The sequence below is a fragment of the Pseudophryne corroboree genome, chromosome 2 (genome assembly GCF_028390025.1).
Source record: "Pseudophryne corroboree isolate aPseCor3 chromosome 2, aPseCor3.hap2, whole genome shotgun sequence".
NCBI classification, from domain to species: domain Eukaryota; kingdom Metazoa; phylum Chordata; class Amphibia; order Anura; family Myobatrachidae; genus Pseudophryne; species Pseudophryne corroboree.
This window is the reverse complement of record NC_086445.1, coordinates 773,682,230-773,706,207: the sequence shown is the minus strand read 5'-3', so window position 1 is coordinate 773,706,207 and position 23,978 is coordinate 773,682,230. Positions and strand designations below refer to the sequence as shown.

The 23,978-nt window shown below is 40.6% G+C and overlaps 4 pseudogenes; 2 read left to right on the top strand and 2 right to left on the bottom strand.

Annotated features, from left to right (window-relative positions):
* Positions 1 to 7,129: 7,129 nt before the first annotated feature.
* On the bottom strand, positions 7,130 to 7,247 carry LOC135052155 (5S ribosomal RNA; annotated as a pseudogene).
* Positions 7,248 to 7,391: 144 nt separating this feature from the next.
* Positions 7,392 to 7,509, bottom strand: LOC135052285 (5S ribosomal RNA; annotated as a pseudogene).
* A 5,258-nt stretch (positions 7,510 to 12,767) lies between these two features.
* On the top strand, positions 12,768 to 12,885 carry LOC135052189 (5S ribosomal RNA; annotated as a pseudogene).
* A 144-nt stretch (positions 12,886 to 13,029) lies between these two features.
* Positions 13,030 to 13,147, top strand: LOC135054314 (5S ribosomal RNA; annotated as a pseudogene).
* The last annotated feature ends 10,831 nt before the right edge of the window (positions 13,148 to 23,978 follow it).

Sequence of the window (23,978 nt, the reverse complement as noted above, 5' to 3'; positions counted from 1 at the left end):
CCTATGCAGACTAAGTGGTCTATTTACTAAGCCTTGGATGGAGATAAAGTGGCCAGAGATAAAGTACCAGCCAATCAGCTCCTTACTGTCATTTTCAAATACAGCCTGTGGCATGGCAGTTAGGAGGTGATTGACCGGTACTTTATCTCTGTCCACTTTATCTCCATCCAGGGTTTAGTAAATAGACCTCTAAGGGCCTAATTCATACCTGATCGCATCTCTGAGAATTTGCAGAGGTTTGCGATCGGATAGTCACCTCCAGACAGAGTGAAATACTGCCCCATGCAAGTTTGCAAATGCCGGTCAGCTGCAAATCTGTTCGCAACTCACTCCCCATTGATTGATTTTTCCAGTTTGCGCAGTCTGTGCGTAGCCCAGGACTTACTCCTACAGTGTGAAAAAAACAGGTTGATTGGGCCAGAGGTGACGTCACACACCCTCCCTGAAAATACTTGGGAACACCTGCGTTTTTCCAGGTACTCCCAGAAAATGGACAGTTACCACCTCCAAATGCCCGCTTCCTGTCAATCAGCCTGTGTACGCCTAGCGATCAAAAAAAGACACAGGATTTTTTGCAGTTTGGTCTTGCACCTGCAGATTACAATCCATACGCATGCACAGTCATTCGATAATCGGCTGCTGTACGATTTTGCACAACAGCGATTAGGTCTGAATTAGCCCCTAAGTTGGGACTGCGTGCTGCCGTGAACCAAGACCAATGTTCCCTGAATGAGGGAATATTAATGGTTATACCGGGTAAGCAATTAGATATCTTTACAAGTTGCTTGAAAGGCTCTTGGACTGCTCTTATTCATGGGTAAATTCTTAAAATGAAACAATCAGACTTCTAACAATGAGCATTTTATATTATTTAATTTCTTGTTGTCACATTGTAATCATTATTTGCTCATATGTCTGGTTCGTTGTCTCCTATTAAATCATAGGGTCAGTTGATAAGTAGTGCAATCGATAATTGCAACAAAATCTCATAGTACAAACATGGTAGCATTACGTATCAGAGGTGTATTGGTATGATCAGTAAGCATATTAAAGACTCACTACATTAGCACACACGAGCATATATTTAAATAATTATTGTTATGAGAGTACTATTGCAAGAGAAGCCCACAGACTGACAATAATCACCCAAACAGTTGTGCAGTGCTGAACTAAACCCCTGTAGACTGGCCTGCTATCAAAAATGTTTCTAATCATCATAAACACACATACCAAAGATGTAAGTGGTTAACAGGAGATGGAAGGAACAACCAGCAAATGTCAATGCACATTTCTTTCCATATAAAGGCCCTGATTCTGAGTTAATCGCTCGCTAGCAACTTTTAGCAGCTGTGCAAACGTATAGTCACCGCCCATGGGGGAGTGTATTTTCGCTTTGCAGGAGTGCGAACTCCTGTGCAGCCGAACGGCAGCAAACACATTTTGTGCAGAACAAGCCCCGTAGTTACTTATTCTGTGCGATGATTGCTGCAACGAAGGTCTTGGTATTGACGTCAGATACCCACCCAGCAAACGCCCGGCCACGCCTGCGTTTTTTCAAACACTCCCAGAAAATGGTCAGTTGACACCCAGAAACTCCCACTTCCTGCCAATCTCCTTGCGTCCGCCACTGCGACTGGAAGCATCGCTAGAACCTGTGCAAAACCACAAAGCTCTTTGTACTTGTACAACGTGCCTGCGCATTGCGGTGCATACTCATATGCAGATTATCCTTGTTCTGCCATAATCGCTGTACTGCAAAAATCCGTAGTTAGCGATCAACTCGGAATGATCCCTTTCTTTGTCAAGGCTAACAAGAGGAAGTGGAAAATGTCCAGGACAAGGTGTGAGATGTATGCATCCCAAAAAAAGAATAATGTACATAAAAAAATATTATTAACAAGTCACCTACTATCAGGGACAGACTGAGGCTCTTAAATAGTCCTGACATATTACTATATGGCATGCCCATGACAAGGGGGCATGGTCACAGCTCACAGGGGTGTGTCATGAGTCACTGGGACCTGGACTCATGGCATGCAGAGTACTGGGAGGCAGAGCTGCTTGGCCAGCCCTTGTGTCCATGTGCTGGGCAGCGAGCAGTGTCGGGAGGCTGCACTGCTTGGTCAGCCCAGTTCTCTTTTTGTGGTCATTGGCCCTTCTGGAATTTGCCAGAAGTACCACATGGCCAGTCTGGACCTGCCTACTACAATACTAATTAGAATAACAGAAATAATATAATTTATAATATGAGAAAAGATGAGAAAAAAGGGAGGGTGAACAGAGTGAGTATAAATGGTGTGTAAACAATAGAAGCAGTGATTATTACACCATAACTCAGCATCAGGTTGTTGAATAAAATTATAATTGTTAGGGGGATATAAAGGAAGAAAAAGATTATAAAATGACATATTCTAGAGCTAGAATAGGAAATTAATGTCAAAAATGGAAATTTCTGATAGACGATACATAGTAATTGAATAAACATGTTGTTTCTGTTAATTGAAAGTAATCTTTTCAAAAGTTTATAGTGGTTCAAATGTTAAATACTGCACTGTTAGTATAGCATCCAGCCACAATGTTGCTGCTAGCCTGTGGACAAGTTCTTTGACTTTCGGTATGATCAAGTCGGCAGCTGAACCACACTGAAATGTGTTAGGCTTTTCTCAAAAAGTTCCCATTTCCTGTTCAGCAAGAACAATGATGTAATAACAAAGACTTTTCTTTTTTTGCAATATTGGCTATGTCACATTTTCTGTCTGACTGTAGAGGCAACTTAATCTAAGATATGTCGAATGCACCCAGTAAAATAACCAAGTCTTTGCATTGCATTTACAGAGAAACATAAATAACAGTCTACATAATGAAATCCATTTTAAAATAAGCAGCATGATTAGATACTGAGATTGGGATCTGCTGAATGTTTATTTTATTATTAAAGAAACTTGTTTATTTCTTGCTAAAATATCTTTATACTGTACCAAACAAGATTAAAATATAGAGCTATGCTTGCCTTAGTCAGTCTTTAAAAAAATACATTTGTGAGAGATATTTAATTACTACAAACAGTATATTGATTAGTGAGCTGGTAATAGCAAAGGTTTGCAATAGAGCCTTCTGTCTACATTATTCAGTGTCCTATCCATCGTTGGATCCAGATGAAAGAACACATCAGGATGCAAGTCACATTTAATATAGCTAAGGATGAATGCTGTATAGAGTTCTAGCAAGCTAAACCTTTTAATTAGCATTCATAAGGGGTGAAACTTCACAGGCTAAAATGTATTAATAGATATAACAGTAATTTTACAGAATATATGTTGTAAAAAAAAGAGAGAGGGAATTTGTGTGCCAGTCACTTGGTTTGCATAGTAATAAGAAAAATACTTTCATGACCATTATACCTACCCAATTCACAGCATTAAATTAAAACAGCTGATCATTTAGATTGGAAAGAGTTGAGTAAAACTGTAATTTCTTACAGAATGTCCATGAGTTTTGATAAAGTCCCCACAGACTCCTAAAAGACGGAGTCACCCTATTACATCCCACCCATGCCCATGTCACTACAGATATTTGCCCATACTATAGAGCTGGATTGAGGGGGGGAGCACAGGGGGTAAGTAACCCCGGGCCCCCTGCTCTGCAAGGGCACCGCCACCACCCACCGCAGATCAGATCTTAATTATCAATACGCAGCGCTGCAGCCACTAATACTCTGTGACAGCATCACAGTGCAAGCGCCGGCGACAGGATGGATATCAAGTGAAGTGGCTCCAGCGTGGTCACACTGACTGTCTGTGGGACCAGCCCAGCCGCTGTATGCGCTGCAGGGAAAGAAGGAGGGTTGGCGGCAGGAGCATGTTCAACATGCATGTTCAGTGATTTTTTTTCCATCAATTAAATGCAAATTGAGTATCTATAATAGACATATATGTGTGTGTGTGTGTGTGTGTGTGTGTGTGTGTGTGTGTGTGTGTGTGTGTGTGTGTGTATATATATATATATATATATATAAAACCATAGGATTTGTACTCCAATATGTTATATAATCTCAGGGAGTGAAGACCGTAGTAAACACCCCAGCACAGCAGTGCAGCATATGTATATATATATATATATATATAACATTTATTCCATATCGACGTTTTGGGGTCAACTGCACCCTGTCATCAGGAAGCTCTTCCTAATGATAGGGTACAGCTGACTCTAAAATGTCGATATGGAATAAATGTATCTTGTTTTATATATATATATATATATATATATAAACAATACTCTCTCTCTGCGCTATTTGAGTATAACTAATGTGGTGAAAAAGATTTATGACTGGCAGCCTAATTCACCTATGTTCCTTGCTAGGATATATGCCACACTGCTGTGCTGGGGTGTTTACTATGGTCTCCACTCTCTGGGATTATATATATAGAAAAGAACCATTCTATTTGTTAAAGATGCAGCACCTAACAGCAGGGGTTAGGTATGTGTGACCGGCGGATAATACCGACGTCGGGATCCTGGCGGTTGAAGGGTAGGGGGCGAGCGCAATGAAGCCCACTGTGGGCTCACAGCGCTCACCACGCAGTGGTCTCAGTGGCTCGCCATGCCTGCCACAGGTTCTATTCCCACTCTAAGGGTGTCGTGGTTACCCACGAGTGGGAATAGTCCCTGTTGGTTGGCATGCTGACTGTCAGGATGGTGAGGGTTTGGGATGCAGGTGACGGTATTGTTGCCGCCGGTTACATAACTACATCCCCACAATAGAACCCCTGCTAGCGGGAGCCAAACAAACAACAAAATACAAGAACTAGAGGGCGCAGGGACCTTAAAGAATAATTGTATTTTTAGTGGACAACTATTCTTTAAGGTCCCCCCCTATTCTTTAAGGTCCCCCCTCTAGTTCCTGTATGTATATATATATATATATATATATATATATGCAAGCTAATTGGTTAGGTTAGTGGGGAAGACTTTAGGGCCTCCTGTTAAAAGTGCCCCAGGCCCCCCGAAGCCTTAAACCAGCTCTGCATATTATGTTATATATGCATCTGGTTAGCCAACCCCTGTAACCACACAGGAACACTTAACACATTTCTAATACACTTATTGGTATGTGCGCCTAGATCTGTGCTGCAACTTTGTATGAACACCACTGGTGCACATGCACAGATGAAAAACTTTGCACAAGAAAAGAAATACACTGGCCCCGAGAGAAAGAAACACATACACATTGTCCCCCACAGAAAATAAATAAAAACAACACATTGCTCCCCACATTGCTGCTAGCCTTATTGACATATTTGTTGTGTACCTGCTGAGCAACCATCTCTGAGGTGGATTTCTGGGTCTGCCTCTGGGGTCATGGTTGTAGGGTGGGTAGTGTATGTCCCTGGGGCCTGGAGGAGAGTATGTTTTAGACGCTGGAGGGATAGGGTGGGTTATGATTATAAAGTACTACCAACAAGAGAGCAAAAGAGTAGCAGAGACAGCAAGAGAGCAGTAGAGACCATGATAGTCAGACAGCAATAGAGACAGCCAGAGAGAGACAGTCAGAGAGCAGCAGAGATAGTGAGAGAGTAGCAGAGATATAGATAGCACAGCAAAGATAGCAAGAGAGCAGCAGAGGTAACAAGACAGAAGTAGAGACAGTGAAGCAAGAAAGTAGCAGAGAGGCAGAAACTGTCAGAACACAGCAGACAGAGAAGCAGAGATGGCAAGAGAGCAGCAGAGAGAGACAGTCAGAGAGCAGTAGGGAGGGAGTTAGTGACAGTCAGAGAGCAGCAGAGATACCTTGACAAAGACCCTAGAACGGGCCGAAACGCGTTGGTGGAGAGATCTACACTGGAAATATCTACCCGTGGAGGACCTAGGAGGAGACCAGATTAACGGGGCCCCGTTTTTTCTGTTAAACCATCTATCTTCCTTGACCCTTCCGGGTATGATTACCATTGTTTTTATTCTTGTTTTGTTTTATTAAAAAGTCTTTTATCCCAACCTTTTCTCTGGTTTTCCTTGAGAGAAAAAGCGCAAGGTTGGAGACTACGAGTGGATAGGAAAGACCCACCCTACATGCTTGTGACAAACCATTTTTATTGTGAGTGCCATACGCAGGGGGCAACCCCGATATTTTTCATCACTTGGTGACGGAGCTTCCTTCACAGGGAATTACAGTTGTGCATGCCTCTTGTTTCCCACATTTGTGTAAGTGTATGGGAAGGGGGAGTTTCCCCCATTTAAATTGATATACCATTGAATATTCATGTAGAACGATACGTCATCATTTATGAGATTATGTGCTTTCTCACTGCATAGTTGTGTAAGTTCATGGGAAGGGGGATTTCCCCGATAGATGACATACCTTCCCCTTTTTTGGTCTAATAACACAAAAAGGAAGAGGGATTATCAGAATCGTTTGGAAGTAATACACGAGGATCTCGGTGTATATCTGTTTTATCTTTTACATGTATGAGGAGATCCTGTGAGGAATCCGAAAAGAGAGAATTTCGAGACGCATCTCATTTAAGAAATTAAGGGAAGTGTCCATATGTGAGCGCTTGAGCGCGATATTTTGTCCATTCTTTGTACACAGCAGCAGAGATAGGACTGCAGCCAGGAGATAGACAGGGAATGGACAAAGGAGAGACATCCAGCATTCCAGGCTCATCTGATTCTTCACCTGGAAGTGAATGCCATACTGGAGACCTTCCTCATTACACAAGGGGTACAATTGAAAAGGAGAGACAAGACAAAAAACCCTTGTTTGGGAGCACTCGTTTGTAATAATTTGTATGATGTAAATGGAGTAAATGATAAGTAAAATAAAACTTAACCTTTAATTGTTTCTTGAATAAAAGGAAGGTAAATGTGAGATAATTTTGAGACTCGTGTCTAATGTTAGCAAAAGGAACTTGTTTAACCTTTTTAGCAAATGAGGTACAAGTTGCTAGGGGAAGGTGAAAATGTCAGAAGCAATATATTAGATGAATATCAGTATGTTCTGATAGAATAAATGTATCCAGAACAGTCACTGTACATGCCTTAGAGTAAAGGTTTCAAATAGAAGCGTGATATGGTAGCAAGGTTGAGTATACTGGAATGAATCTGTTGAGAAAGACAGAAAAAAAAGGGGGGGGGGGCACTGCACCTGGTATTCTCAGGGGGTTTCCCATCCTGATACTGACCAGGCCATACCTGCTTAGCTTCCGAGATCGGACAAGATCGGGCGCATTCAGGGTAGTATGGCCGTGGGCCCGTTGTAAGGGATGTGGGAAAAGAGATGAAGGAAAGAAAACACTCCTATTGTCCGTAATGTACACAAATCAACCATATGTGGTCCGGGAGTGTTTTTCCAGAAACAGACATAGAGGTATAGCCAGCTTTGGAGAATTAAAAGGGGCCCACCGCACCTGGTATTCTCAGGAGGTTATCCTTCCTAGTACTGACCAGGCCACACCTGCTTAGCTTCTGAGATTGGACAAGATCGGGCGTATTCAGGGTAGTATGGCCGTGGGCCAGTATGAGGAAAAATTGTGAGTGGAAAGGGAGAGTGTACTGCTTTCTGTACTCCACACTCAACCAAAGCCACTGATGGTCTCAAATTGGTATTTCCAGACAAAGTAAGTCAAGATAATTCGGAGTGTCTGGAATTGATAGAGGTATATTGTGGTAGGTGGATTTAGGCAGATAGTGAACTCTCATAAAATGTTGAAAGGATAGTGTGTGGTGTGTGTGTGTGTATGTCTTGATAATTGATCTGAGAAAAAAATGATAATAATAGTCCCTTATAAATAAAGAATATATCAAGTGTGGAGCAGAGCTAGAAAATAACTCAAATTAAATGACAATTCACACAATAATTGCTGGTCCCTTGAGGGAAAGCCAGATAAACAGTCATATGCTGGAAAGGAGCTCAAAGCTGGCTCCCAAATGGTGCTCTTAGCCTTGTATTCTGAATAGAAAAGGTTAAATACCAGGTGTCAAATGTTCTGCAATCAAAGTCAAAGTTGCTGCTAAGGAGCTCAAAACTGGCTCACATATGGTACTGTTACCCTTATATTTAAAGTATGAACAATTAGTACCAGATGTCAGTTGTTCTATGAAAAATACCAGAAGTTAGAGAAAGTGCTACCATAAATACACATGTGTTAAAATCACAACAAAACAGGAAATGTCATAATAAATGCACTTGTGTGTATAAATCACGGTTAGATATCTGTATCTAATAAATAAACCTTGGAGGCATAGGCGGGTGTTAGGACAGAGTTAGGCAGATTTTAACTGAAAATAGAACGCTGTTATAAAACAGAGAATGTAGTGATAGATTTTGTATCTGTTATTACTGCTAGTATATATATGGACAAAAACCAGTGTGCAGTCGGTATTAGGTAATAGTTTAGACATTAGTGATTACCGCTGCACATTTAAACCCTGGTGGTCTAGTGTTAGTTACCGCAGCCGCAAGGTATGCGGCGAACGTTGTCCGTGTCTCCTCTGTACATGGTCCCGCTGCAGTGATGTGCGCGGCCGCCCGCTTCCGGAATGGGCGTGTCCGCGATGACGTCACTGAGGACGTACACTCGACGTACGTTTCACCTGATTGGGCTTGGTCAATACACTTGGAAGACTCCCATATAATGGTTGGATTAGATGTTGAATCTCTATATACATCCATTGAACACGATTTGGGCATTAACGCTGTCAAATATTTTCTGTCCATGGGTGACACTGGTGATTTTCAGGATTTCCTTTTGGAATTACTCCATTTTGTGTTGAATCACAACTACTTTCTTTTCAACAATCGTTTCTATGTACAGACCAGGGGAACCGCTATGGGGGCAGCATGTGCCCCCACATATGCGAACCTCTTTTTGGGCTGGTGGGAACGGGAAATGGTGTTCAACGATGATCAAGAGGAATACACTAACCACATTCTGATTTGGATACGTTACATCGACGATATCTTCATGATCTGGGATGGCACCCAAAATGAACTGGACCAATACATCCTTTCTCTCAATACTAATCAGATCAATATGAAATTTACATATACCAGCAGTCAATTTTCCATTCCATTTCTTGATCTCAGGATATATCGAGATGAGACCAACACAGTAGCCACTGAAATCTTCCGGAAAGAGACTTCAACCAACAGCTTGCTTCATTCAACCAGTAGCCATTTTCCATCAACTATTAAAAATATTCCCAAAGGAGAATTCCTTAGATTAAAAAGGAATTGCACTGAAGACTCCACCTTTCAAACTAAAAGCATCGATTTGGCTGCAAGATTGAAAGAACGAGGATACAGCAATAGGCTTATCAAAAGGGCCAAATCCGAAGTACAGAAAGTAGAACGGGAGTCTCTGGTATTTCCCACTGCAAAAACTAAGGAAGATAAAAACACCCTACGCTTCATCGGTGACTTCTGTAAGAATTGGAAAGATGCAAGAAACATCCTGCAAACCCATTGGCACGTTTTGAAAATGGATGAGGACATATCGGACCACATTGGCCAGAACATCAACATGAGCTGGAGAAGGGCACCCAATTTAAAAGATAAACTGGTAAGAAGCCACTTTTCACAGCCCTCAAAGCCAAGACCTCTCAAAGGTAGCTACCCTTGCGGTAAATGTAAATTGTGCCCACACATCTCTAACCTTACGACAATCATGGACAGATTCAACCAGCAGATCACAGTGCATGATTTTTTCAACTGTAGGACAGAGAATGTGATCTATTGCATCTCTTGTACCTGTAACTTAAGGTACGTGGGCATGACCTCTCGTATGTTCAAAGTCAGGGCACTTGAACATATTAGTACGGTGAGAAATGCCAAATCAGACTTAGCCCACTTCAAGAAGCTCACCACAGTCGCCAGACATTTCTTACGTTTCCATGACAGTCGAACAGAAGATCTTCATTTTTCAGGTCTGGAACATGTAAAAATGGGATTAAGAGGTGGAGATTATCACATGGCACTCCAGAAAAAGGAATCCGAATGGATTTTCAAGCTGGACACACTAATGCCCAAAGGTCTAAATGAATACATCAATTACAGCATCTTTCTGCCCACATAACTTTAACATTCATCCATTCTGCTCCCTTCCCACTCCAATCTTGTCCCTCCCCCACACCATCACCCAACCCTCACCTTCTCCTTTCCTCCTCTTTTCACCTCCCCTTTCCCTCTTCCTTTCCTTCTCCTCCTCACTCTTCTTTTCCCTCTTCCTTTCCTTCTTCCCTTCATTCTTCTCTCCCCTTTCCCTCCTTTTCTTTTCACTATCCATCCTCACTTTTTTCCTCTGTCCTCTTTCCTCCTTCCCTTGTCACAACCCCCCATTGCAATTCAAAATCACCCGTCCTCTTTCTTTCCCTCTCTTTCTCCTTGTTTTCTTTCTCCATTTATTCATCCCTCTCCCCCCCTCTCTCTCTTCTTCCTTTCCCCCCCCCCTCCTCTGTCCATCTCATTCCTCACTGCCCTTAATGCACTCTCTTCTCTCACCCCTTTTCCTCAGCCCACAACCCCAACCGTTCCCATACTTGCCACAATTCCTCCATGGCCTGCCCGACCCTGTCATCTCCACTCACCTTTTCCCCTCACACCCCACATTCCCCCTGCAGACCACACCAAACACAATATTCACAGACTCTCCCATCCACACACTCACATCCATCATATCATCCTCCACTCCTTCCACACGCCACACCACCCCTTTGTTTTCCCACTCTAATCCCCACATCCTAGCCACAACCCTCTTTACCCAGTTCAACTCTCATCCACTTCTGTTCTGCACTCCCTCACCCACTCCCATTCATCTCAACACTTTCTATCACATTCATATTCAATTATATTCACTCTCATCATCTTTTTCCATCTATAACAATTATTTTCACAATAATCAACCTTTTTTCCAAATCTTTTTAATCCTATTTATTTATATATTCTATATAATTTTTATTTTTATTTTTATTTTTATATTTATTTTATTTTAATTTTATTTTTATATTTCTCTTTCTTTTTATTTTTATTTTATTTATATTTATTTTTATTTTTATTTTTATTTTAATTTTAATTTTAATTTATTATTATTTATTTATTTATATTTATTTTTATTTTTATATTTATATTTATTTTTATTTATATTTATTTTTATTTTTATTATTTATTATTTTTATTTTCATTTTTATTTATTTTTATTTTTATTTTTATCATTATTTTTAATTTTATATTTATCATTATTATTTATTTTTATTTTTATTTTTATTTATTATTTTTTATATTATTATTTTTATTTTATTTCATTTTCTTTTCTTTTCAATCATTAATTTTCATTACTATTATCACGTTTATTTACATATACATTCTTTTCATCACATTCTCACATTCTAGCTTCATTTTTCACCTCTCATTTTTCCCGATTTTATTCTTACATACACTCATCATTTCCATCTTTTTCACTTTCACTCAGCTCCATCACGTTCACTTCCCTCCTTCCAATCCTCATCCCTTCCCCTTTCCCTTCCCTTTTCCCTTTTCCAAAATGGATTCCACAGGATACCCTACTCGAAATCTGATAGGTCCAACTATCAGTCAGTCAAAACTAATAAATTAATTCATTGGTCATTCCAACCTTTAAGTACTGGCCACAGGAGAGCAGTAGAGAGAGGCTCTCGTGACCAAGCCCAATCAGGTGAAACGTACGTCGAGTGTACGTCCTCAGTGACGTCATCGCGGACACGCCCATTCCGGAAGCGGGCGGCCGCGCACATCACTGCAGCGGGACCATGTACAGAGGAGACACGGACAACGTTCGCCGCATACCTTGCGGCTGCGGTAACTAACACTAGACCACCAGGGTTTAAATGTGCAGCGGTAATCACTAATGTCTAAACTATTACCTAATACCGACTGCACACTGGTTTTTGTCCATATATATACTAGCAGTAATAACAGATACAAAATCTATCACTACATTCTCTGTTTTATAACAGCGTTCTATTTTCAGTTAAAATCTGCCTAACTCTGTCCTAACACCCGCCTATGCCTCCAAGGTTTATTTATTAGATACAGATATCTAACCGTGATTTATACACACAAGTGCATTTATTATGACATTTCCTGTTTTGTTGTGATTTTAACACACATGTGTATTTATGGTAGCACTTTCTCTAACTTCTGGTATTTTTCATAGAACAACTGACATCTGGTACTAATTGTTCATACTTTAAATATAAGGGTAACAGTACCATATGTGAGCCAGTTTTGAGCTCCTTAGCAGCAACTTTGACTTTGATTGCAGAACATTTGACGCCTGGTATTTAACCTTTTCTATTCAGAATACAAGGCTAAGAGCACCATTTGGGAGCCAGCTTTGAGCTCCTTTCCAGCATATGACTGTTTATCTGGCTTTCCCTCAAGGGACCAGCAATTATTGTGTGAATTGTCATTTAATTTGAGTTATTTTTCTAGCTCTGCTCCACACTTGATATATTTTTTATTTATAAGGGACTATTATTATCATTTTTTTCTCAGATCAATTATCAAGACATACACACACACACACCACACACTATCCTTTCAACATTTTATGAGAGTTCACTATCTGCCTAAATCCACCTACCACAATATACCTCTATCAATTCCAGACACTCCGAATTATCTTGACTTACTTTGTCTGGAAATACCAATTTGAGACCATCAGTGGCTTTGGTTGAGTGTGGAGTACAGAAAGCAGTACACTCTCCCTTTCCACTCACAATTTTTCCTCATACTGGTCCACGGCCATACTACCCTGAATACGCCCGATCTTGTCCAATCTCGGAAGCTAAGCAGGTGTGGCCTGGTCAGTACTAGGAAGGATAACCTCCTGAGAATACCAGGTGTGGTGGGCCCCTTTTAATTCTCCAAAGCTGGCTATACCTCTATGTCTGTTTCTGGAAAAACACTCCCGGACCACATATGGTTGATTTGTGTACATTACGGACAATAGGAGTGTTTTCTTTCCTTCATCTCTTTTCCCACATCCCTTACAACGGGCCCACGGCCATACTACCCTGAATGCGCCCGATCTTGTCCGATCTCGGAAGCTAAGCAGGTATGGCCTGGTCAGTATCAGGATGGGAAACCCCATGAGAATACCAGGTGCAGTGGGCCCCCCCCCCTTTTTTTCTGTCTTTCTCAACAGATTCATTCCAGTATACTCAACCTTGCTACCATATCACGCTTCTATTTGAAACCTTTACTCTAAGGCATGTACAGTGACTGTTCTGGATACATTTATTCTATCAGAACATACTGATATTCATCTAATATATTGCTTCTGACATTTTCACCTTCCCCTAGCAACTTGTACCTCATTTGCTAAAAAGGTTAAACAAGTTCCTTTTGCTAACATTAGACACGAGTCTCAAAATTATCTCACATTTACCTTCCTTTTATTCAAGAAACAATTAAAGGTTAAGTTTTATTTTACTTATCATTTACTCCATTTACATCATACAAATTATTACAAACGAGTGCTCCCAAACAAGGGTTTTTTGTCTTGTCTCTCCTTTTCAATTGTAGTCCAGTCTACAAAATTCCTGGGAGCACCGCCAATCATTAGCAGTTTAAAACTATATTTTTTCCAACTGCACATATATTGGTTTTTCTATGTTATTTCTACATTTTTGTTTAGATTGTAAAGACTAGTGCGGTTCCATATTGAATTTATTCATTACACAAGGGGACCTGGGAGTCGCATCCATAATCCATCAGGGCCAATGGAGGGGGGCTGTGTGTTCATTGTACGGCAATTCTGTCTCCCGGGGTGGTGGGAGCTTCCGTGAGACAGAAGACCCTGCACCACCCCCTTGGTGTGTCTCCTGTGTGCGGCTTCCAGCTGGGGGTGCCCAATTCATAGTTATGCTATGAATTGGGCCATCAGGGCCAATGGAGGGGGGCTGTGTGTTCATTGTACGGCAATTCTGTCTCCCGGGGTGGTGGGAGCTCCCGTGAGACAGAAGACCCTGCTCCACCCCCTTGGTGTGTCTCCTGTGTGCGGCTTCCAGCTGGGGGTGCCCAATTCATAGTTATGCTGTGCCAGGCTCTCCCTGGCACTAGCTGCAGGGGTGACAGTGCTGTCACACCCGCTGCGGATCATAGCTTCTGGTTTGCGTTCCACAGTAGTTTATCGCAAATACTGGAGATTCAGCATCTGGCTAGCAGCTGCATAAATCAGCCTGGGCTAACAGGCAGCCAGCCAGGCAGAGGTGCGCTGATCTGGCAGAGGGGTAAATTGAACTGGCTCAACAGTAACCTACCCCGATGTCCTAGTGGGCCTATCCACCCCTGGATAATGTTGACCGATAAATGATCTGTTTCCATTCAGGAGTACTTATTTGCTTCAAGGCCCAGTAAGTCTAATTGTTTGTAGATATATTAAATGTAGCTGAACCTACTGCCAGAATAAATGTTGTAAAGTGCAAAGGGCCTGATTCAGAGCAACAGGCAATGATAATGTATATGTAGTTAAGTGGTTTTTTTGCGCTGGCCATCCACAAAAATTGCTCCTACAGGTTTGTATGTTTGATGTTTGGTGTTTATACATTTTCTCTGTAGTCTCACCCTATTTCTGCTTACATTATTCTTAGGGGTTCTATGGATGGTGTATTTAGTATTTTTATATATATTTTTTTCATTTTCTCTTTTTTCACCTATTGGATGCCTTTATTCTTTGGTGGCGGGTGCCAGTTCTGTATCACTTACAATGAGATTAACATGTTTTATATTCATCTTAACTTCCATCACAGGCTAGCAAGTTGAAAACTTCATGTGCTTTGGAACCACCACAAAAGGGAGTTAATTTCTTTATTTATGATTTATTTATTAACAGTTTCTTTTACAGTGCAGCAAATTCCATTGCACTTTACAATTGGACACAATGATAAAACAAAACTGGGTAATAAACAAACAGTCATAGAGGTAGGAAGGCCCTGCTCGCAAGTTTGCAATCTATAGGGAAATATGCATTGATAAACAAGGAAAGGCAGTATCTATTGCATATTTGTCCACTGGATTGCAAAGGTTCTAGGTGAGTTGCATGATATCAGCAATGATGAACCATGGTCAGAAAGAAGGGAAAGTGAAGAAAGAGAAAATATGTGGATAATATGTGCGGACTGCACAGTGGGGATATAATCAGATAGGAAAGCTTATGAAGGTTGAGTGAGCGGTTCTGGAATGTGATAAGCTAGCCTGAAGAGGTGAGTTTTCAGGGAACGTTTGAAGGTTTGGAGACTAGGGGAATGTCTTATTGTGCATGGTAGGGCATTCCACAGAGTGGGTGAAGCCCGAAGAAAGTACTGCAATCATGCATGAGAGCAACTAATGAGTGTGGATGAGAGACGTAGATCTTGCGAAGAGCGAAGAGGTCGGGTTGGGAAATATTTTGAGATGAGCGAAGAGATGTACATTGCTGTAGTATGGTTAATGGCCTTATGTGTGAATAAAAGTATTTTAAATTGTTTATGGTAGAATACAGGTAACCAATGGAGGGACTGACAGAGCGGATCTGCAGACGATGAACATCTAGCAAGGAAGATTAGCCTCGCAGCTGCATTCAGAATGGATTGTAGTGGTGAGAGTCTCTTTTTGGTAAGACCAGTAAGAAGACTATTGCAATAATCAATGAGGGAGATAATGAGAGCATGGATTAGAGTTTTTGCAGTGTCTTATGTAAGGTATGGTCGTATTTTAGATATGTTTTTTAGATGCATGTAACATGATTTTGAGAAAGATTGAGTGTGTGCCGCAAAGGACAGCTCTGAGTCAAGTATGACACCTAGGCAGCGAGCCTGTGGGATAGGGTTGATTGTTGAGTTCTCAACAGTGATAGAGATTTCAGTTTGGTAAATACTATTGGCTGGTGGAAATATAAATAACTCTGTTTTGGAAATATTAAGTTTGAGGTGGTGAGATGACATCCAAGATGAAACAGCAGAAAGGCATTCAGTGACCCTGACCAATACAGATGGTGACAAATCTAAGGAGGATAGGTAGATTTGAGTATCATCTGCATACAGATGATACTGAAATCCAAAAGAGCTGATTAGTTTACCAAGAGATGAGGTATAGATTGAAAAAAGCAGAGGACCTAAGACCGAGCCTTGTGGTATTCCAATTGAAAGAGGTTGCGAAGAAAAGGTTGATTCAAAGAAGCGAACACTGAAAGAGCTATTAGATATGTAGGATAGGAACCAAGAGAGGACCGTGTCTTGAAGACCTAGGGATTGTAGTGTTTTTATGAGAAGAGAATGGTCAACAGTGTCAAAGGCAGCATAGAGATCTAGAAGAATAAGAAGTGAGTAATGGCCTTTGGACTTTGTAGTGACTAGATCATTCACTACTTTAGTCAGTGCTGTCTCTGTGGAGTGTTGGGGACGAAAATCTGACTAAAGTGGGTCAAATAAATTGTGCGATTTAAGAAAGTGTGTGAGGCAAGTGTAGGTAAGTCTCTCAAGTAACTTGGAGAGGCATGGGAGCTGAGAGATGGGATGGTAGTTTGAGGGAGAGTTAAGGTCAGAATTTAGATTTTCCGAATGGGAGTAATCAGTGCATGTTTGAACAGTGAAGGAAAGATACCAGTAGCGAGAGAGAGATTACAGGTGTTAGTTAAGGTTGGGATGAGCACAGGAGACAGATCTACTTACTTGTGAGGGTATAGGTTCAAGAGGAGAGGTAGTAGAGTAGTAGGATGTGAAGAGTGTTGAAACTTCATCTTCATTTGTGGGATCAAATGAGGAGAGAGTGAAGAGGGTTCAGGTAGAGAATTGAGCAGGTCACTGGCTGAGGAAGATCATACCATTTCATCTCGGATCTTATCAATCTTGTCCTTGAAGTAGGAAGCAAGATCTGGTGCCTTGATAATGGCTGGAGGGTTGGGTGAGGAAGAGTTCAGAAGTGATTTAAATGTATTAAAAGTCATTTGGGGTTAGAGGCTTGAGCAGAGATGAGAGTTTGGAAATATGTTTGTTTGGCAGAGTCCAGGGCATTTTGATAAGAGTGGTAGACAGTCTTATATGTAAGAAAGTCACTTGGAATACGATATTTACGCCACTGATGTTCTGCTTTCAGTGAGAGTTTTTGTAGGTGTCTTGCTAATTTATAGTGCCACGGTTGACATCTAGACTTATGTGAAGTGTGATGGGTAGCTGGAGCCACTTGGTCAAGGGTTAGTTCTAGAGTCTGGGTCAGGTGTGATACAGCAGTCTCAGAAAAGTAAATGCAGAAATAGGTGAACTGAGAGGTGGACAGTTCTTGAAAATTAATTGTGTTAATATTTCTGCGGGTTTGAGGAGGATTAGAGGACTTAAAGGACTTTCCTGTTTTTGTTTTTTTTACACAGCATGTCTTGTACAGGCAAGTACAGAAATACTAAATTATAAAATCACATGTTCAGCCAGCTTTGTGGTGGCCAACCTAGACTGGCTACTTTGATTTAAAAGTGACCATCAACATAGAATAACCTAAAATCATAAAGTCAGCACTTAATTTCTTTAGTACTAGGCTAATTGTCTGTCCCTCACTACAGTAATTGCAAGCAGCTAAAAACAAAAAAGGATATTTCTACCAACTTTGCTGTAGTGGTGTCCAGGGAAAAAAATTATCTTCTAGCTTCTTTTAGATTTGGAAAAGGGTCAGAAAGATACTTGCCGAATGTACAGTAAACCACACAAATATAGAAACACAGGTGGTCATTCCGAGTTCATCGCTCGCTAGCAGTTTTTAGCAGCCGTGCAAACGCTATGCCACCTCCCACTGGGAGTGTATTTTAGCTTAGCAGAAGTGCGAACGAAAGGATCACAGAGCGGTGGCATCATTTTTTTGTGCAGTTTTAGAGTAGCTCAATACCTACTCAGCGCTTGCGATGACGTCAGACTGTTCTGTTCCTGTTTTGACGTCACAAACACGCCCTGCGTTTGCCCAGCCATGCCTGCATTTTTCCAGGCACGCCTGCATTTTTTTGAACACTTCCTGAAAACAGTCAGTTGACACCCAGAAACGCCCACTTCACGTCAATCACTCTGCGGCCAGCAGTGCGACTGAAAAGCTTCGCTAGACCTTGTGTGAAACTACATTGTTTGTTGTAATATTACTTCACACGTGCGCATTGCGCTGCATACGCATGCGCAGAAGTGCCTTTTTTTGCTTCGTCGCTGCACAGCGAACGAATGCAGCTAGCGATCAACTCGGAATGACCACCACAATCTGATCTTTTCAATTTTCCATTAATGATTTTTACTATAGTCTTTTTCTTCAACCAGAAAGTTGTGGGAAAAAAATATTATTCTTTACACCAGTTAACATGTTAATAGATATAAAAATATAGATTTCTGTCAGTGTTTAGGTTGAGATAGTTAAAGTTAATATGGTCTGGAAGGTTCAAAAAATCCTTTTCCATTTTTATTTTTTATTTAAAAGTAACTGACCAGCTTCTTCAATTAAAAAATAATCATGAAGCCATTTTATCTCTGAATGGCAATTTTCATGGGTGTGGATCATAGGGTCAACAATCATTAGGTCGACCACTATTGTTCGACAGTGACTAGGTCGACACTTGAAATAGGTCGACACGATCATTAGGTCAACATGGACAAGGTCAAAATGGAAATAGGTTGACATGAGTTTTTTTAATTTTTTTGTGTTGTTTTCTTCATAAAGTGACCGGGAACCCCAATAAGTTCACCATGGGGGTCATTCCGATCATTGATCGCTTGCTAGCAGTTTTAAGCAGCCACGCAATCGCTATGCGCCGCCCACTGGGAGTGTATTTTAGCTTAGCAGAAGTGCGAACAGTTGTATCACAGAGCGGCTGCAAAAATTTTTGTGTAGTTTCAGAGTAGCTCAAAACCTACTCAGCGCTTGCGATCAATTCAGACTATTCAGTTCCGGATTTGATGTCACAAACCCGCCCAGCGTTCGCCCAGACACGCCTGTGTTTTTCTGCTCATTCCCTAAAAATGGTCAGTTGCCACCCAGAAATGCCCACTTTATGTCAATCACTCTGCGGCAAGCAGTGCGACTGAAATGCATCGCTAAACACATTCCAAAACTACATCATTCGTTGTGCCCATATGTCGCGCGTACGCATTGCACCACATATGCATGCGCAGAACTGCCATTTTTTAGCCTGATCGCTGCGCTGCGAACAAATGCAGCTAGCTATCAACTCGGAATGACCCCCCGTATTCCCTCACATGGCTCGCTTTGCTCTCTGTGCTTTGGGCAAAGTGCCTCATGCCACTACTGCTGCACTTGGCACAGGTTACTATTCCCAATCGTAGCCCAAGTGGATTGTAAAGTATGAAAAAATAAAAAAATTGGGGGAAAAAGTAAAAAACTCATGTTGACCTTTTTCTATGTAGACCTTGTACATGTCGACCTAGTGACCACGTCGACCTAAAGACCATGTTGACCTAATTCATGTTGAGCAATAGTGGTCGACCTAATGAGTCAACCTAATGAGTGTCGACCTAAGTGCTGTCGACCTAAACATTTTCATAACCTTTTTTTCTCTACAAAATTTGTAAGTACCTTATAATAAAACATTTGTGCTATACAAAAATTATTTGAATGTTATAATAAAACATTTGTGCTATACAAAAATTATTTGAATGCTTTAATAAAAAGCTAAGATTACCTTATTTACACTATGCTTAAATACTGTATTCTGATAGCTACCAACAGAAGAGTAATAAGAGACCTATACTGTACTTCTCTGCAAATAATTGTGAATGTCACCAGCCTACGTTTTCCAAACTAATACATGAGCAAAGTTTATTTAAATTGTAAAATAAATCCAACATATAGATTTCATTTTTAATCAAGAATACTATATAAAATGCCTACTGAATACTAATGCTGGATATAAAGCTCCAGTAATATAATTTTGTTTTACCTTTCTGATTTCAAGATTTCATTTACACTACATAAAACAGCTCCAAATGTCATGCCATCCCACATACTGTTTCTGTCAAAAAGGATTCACCAAGGGCAAAAAAGTAACATTCTCAATATGAGCAAAGAGTTGTTATTTTATTTATTCATATTTATTTCTGTATTTTAGACTTTTCAGAAAATCCCACGTATTTCAGCTTTTCTCTATACTATGCTTTTTTCAAAATATATTTTACAAAGGAGAGAGATATGGAAATAGCAACTGGACTTTACTGTAATTAGAGATATTTAAATCTTGTTTAAATGAAGCCAGTGTCTTTTTTGTTTTATCTTCAACCTTTATACTTTAATTTCATGAAGAAAAACATTTTAGCAAAAGAGATGGATAAATTGATTCTGTTGACTCTGAAATCATACTAAATGTCTGCAATTTCAGAACTCAAACTAATACTGATTTACTCAAAAATCCATAAATAATACACCCACTAGTGAATTGCATCAAACACAATGCATGAAATATAAAGCAGACAATCACCAAGCATCACATTATGTAACACATCTATTATCTTAGAATTGGAATGTACAACCTGCTGATACTCATTAATCCTTTACTGTTCCATGTAAATAATGAATGGTATTAGATGTACTGTACTTGTGACTTTTGGCTTACAGGTCTGTTTATCACACTCCACATCTCAGATGATGGGTTGTGCTAAGGTCAACCAAAATCACATTGTGATAATTGAATACATCGCAAGGATGAAATGTGGTTAAAATGCTGGCTGTTGGGATCCTGGCAATCAGAATCCAAACAGGGACAGGAGACTGAAACCGGAACCCCGACAGTTGGCATTCCAACCATAAGTATAGCCAGCAGGTTAGGGTTAGGACCAGAGGTCTTAAGTTTAGGTGCCACTCGTTTAGGCTGTGGGGAAGGGGGTTAGCTGGAGAGCCACAGGTTGGCTAGGCCTGCACTAGGGGGTTAGGGTTAGGCTGTGGAAATGGAGGGTTGGGGTAAGAGGGAAGTACACAGGGGTGCACATACTTACCTTCCCTCTATCAGGATTTCAAATATTGGAATGCTGGCATCGGTATTCTGAATGCCGGCATCCCGGCCACCGGGAAATCATACTGAACCCACAAGGATTTATCAATTACCACATTAAACTCTGTCCCTGTGAATCCACTCACCATACCTCTCCGGGTATTTTTCCAGAGTGTGACCGCGCATGTGCTGCTGATGCCATGGGCTAAGCCCCCCCATCATGCCCCAAACTGAGACTTTACCTGCCAGGACTAGTGATTGGTGATCTGGGAGGGCACCCACTCATCTGATCCTGTGCTCCACTGTGACCCCCCAGTGCTGTAAGTGAGATGCTGGCTTCACAGCATCACTTTACTGTCCCAGTCAACACAGCAGGAGCACAGCAATCAGATGACTGACTGCCTTCACTGGTTTACCGATCACGGGTTCCTGGATGTTAACATTGGGAGGTACAATCTTCATTAGGGCCTTTAGAGATTGGATGCAATTAATTTTTTATTAAAATCTTTAAATACTGTACATTTTAAAAAACATTCTAAATTGAATTAAATAAAAAAAGAGAACAAGAATTTCTGGGTGATTTTTTTAGGGGGAAAGAATCACCATTTGAGTGGTTAATGTGCACCTTAATTAATGCACTTTATGTTTGTACTGTCTGGTGTTACTGTATACTGTATGCATATGTAAGACAAATCTTTCACTGCATTCTATGATGTTAAAAGAATCATTTTTTGAAAAATAAAATGTATAGTTTATTGATATGCCATATCCACTGGTGTATCTATAATGGGTGCAGTGTGTGCAGTGCACACGGGCCCCTGGGTCCAGAGGGGGCCCACATCGCACACACTGCACCCATTTCTTCTACACTTACCTTTCCGGCATCAATCGGTGACTGTGTGTGGGCCCCCTCCTCTACTGTAGCCGTCACCGCCGCTGCTAGTGCACTGAGCATTAGAGACTCTGGCACAGTGCCAGAGTCTACAGCGTATGTGCAGGACTCCGAAAAAATGGCACGGCAGCCATTTTTCGGAGTTCTGCGCATGCGCTGTAGACTCTGGCACTGTGCCAGAGTCTCAGCGCTGAGAGCACTAACAGTGGCAGTGATGGCTACAGGAGAGGAGGGGGCCCACACCCGGAGTCTGCACATCGGTCCCCTCCTCTCTAGATATGCAGCTGGCCATATCCAAGGTATTTTTATTTGTACAGATGTACTTTTTTTTTGTTTATTCTAATTGTGTCTTTATTTAATTTAATGCTTACTGTTTGATTTCACTAAATATAAATATTCTGTATCAAAGACAGTTCTTTTTTTTCTTGCCAGAGTTGACATACAGTAGGACTATTATCCACACCAAGTTCTATGTATTCTGGTAAACAGAATGCGAGTTAGTGTTCTCAGTCATTTGAAATGAAAACATATTGTATCATCTTCTAAAATTAGTTTGTCTCTTAACCAGCTGATTCCATTTCTTATCCAGAAGATTTGTAATCATCTATTATAAATACTCCGGCACGATCTAATCCTCTTAGGAGCAAAGTTTTTAATATACAGTATACTTACTGTGCTTCATTTCTGCTCTTAACAAGTTTCCAACTACAGTATCAAAGTTTCTTATGAAAGTAACAGAGCAATTATGTTCCATCATAAAATGCAGGTAAACAGTACAAGGAGAGTCATTCAGATGTGAATGGAGTAGCTATAACTGCTGTGTCCTTGGAAGCTGCAGCTCTGTATGGCAATGCAGCAGGAGGCGTCTATTACAAGTTGACCCCTCCTGCTGCACTAGTGATCAACCTGCATCATAGGACACAGGCATTAGTTATCTCACACATGGGGAGGCACAAGCCGCCCATCGCAGAGGCCAGGAATTATCCATGCAATGACCAGTAATTATCAACATGAATAATATTGAGCCAATAAAGTAGATAAAACACAAGCCGAAGAATAAAGAAAATGTACACTTGGTAATCTCATATTATTGAAAGAGTTACTCAAAATAGAAGATGAACACAAGAAACTCAAAACTTTAATGATACAATTTGAAAATTAGGCTTTTATAATTGAGGTCAATGACATACAACAAAAGTTGGATACTTTGGAAATGACATTGTAGCCAGAAAGCAGAAAAATATCATTTGGGGCAAAAAAGATCATGAAAACAATATCTGGAATATGAACTCCTACAATGGGAGAAGATCAGATTCTCAATTTAATAGATCTAGATTAAGAAGCGATAGAGAGACAGATGAAGTGTTTATACATCTGAGATCTGGCTGGCACAAAGTTGAATATAGATCTAGGAGGAGGTATTAATGCCAGTTCCCAAGTTGGAATTTATCCCATCAATCCCCATAAATATTTAGAGATCAACCTGAAAGATATCATAATAACAGATATGACATGCTCAGGTCCCCATCCCCTTCAGAGAATTTATATGAACAGCATTTTTAGGAGAAGGGAAAGATAAGCTGTCTCGTCCATATACTCAAAGAATGGAGGCTGTTTCCCATATACTCAAAGGAAGTATAAAAACAAGATTAAAAACAGGAAAATTGGAAAAACAGGAAGTGGAAAGCTTACACAAAAAAAGAACAAAGCCTTACCCCCAAGAACAAAAGAGATACGGCTCATCAATGTCTCTAAGAAAGAGTTATTAACATCCCAGACCTAGGTACTAGAAAAAGGTCTAAAATTTGCTACTGACCAACATGATAATAAAATAAGATTTTTTAATTGACCTAAATATGTATGTTATGTATGACCATGAAAAAGCTGGTTCCAAAATTCCAAAAGCAGAAAACTTTCGTATCTCTCCTTTCAAAGTGCTACCCTGTAGAGCAGAGATTTTAAACCTTTTTCAATTCGCGACACACCAGCCAAGATTTTAAAATTGCCAAGGAACACCATCAGTAACCCCACCCCCCAAAAAAACATACATTGGCTCCACGGGGATAAAACACACACATTGGCCCCCGCAGTAATTGAACACATAGGCCCTC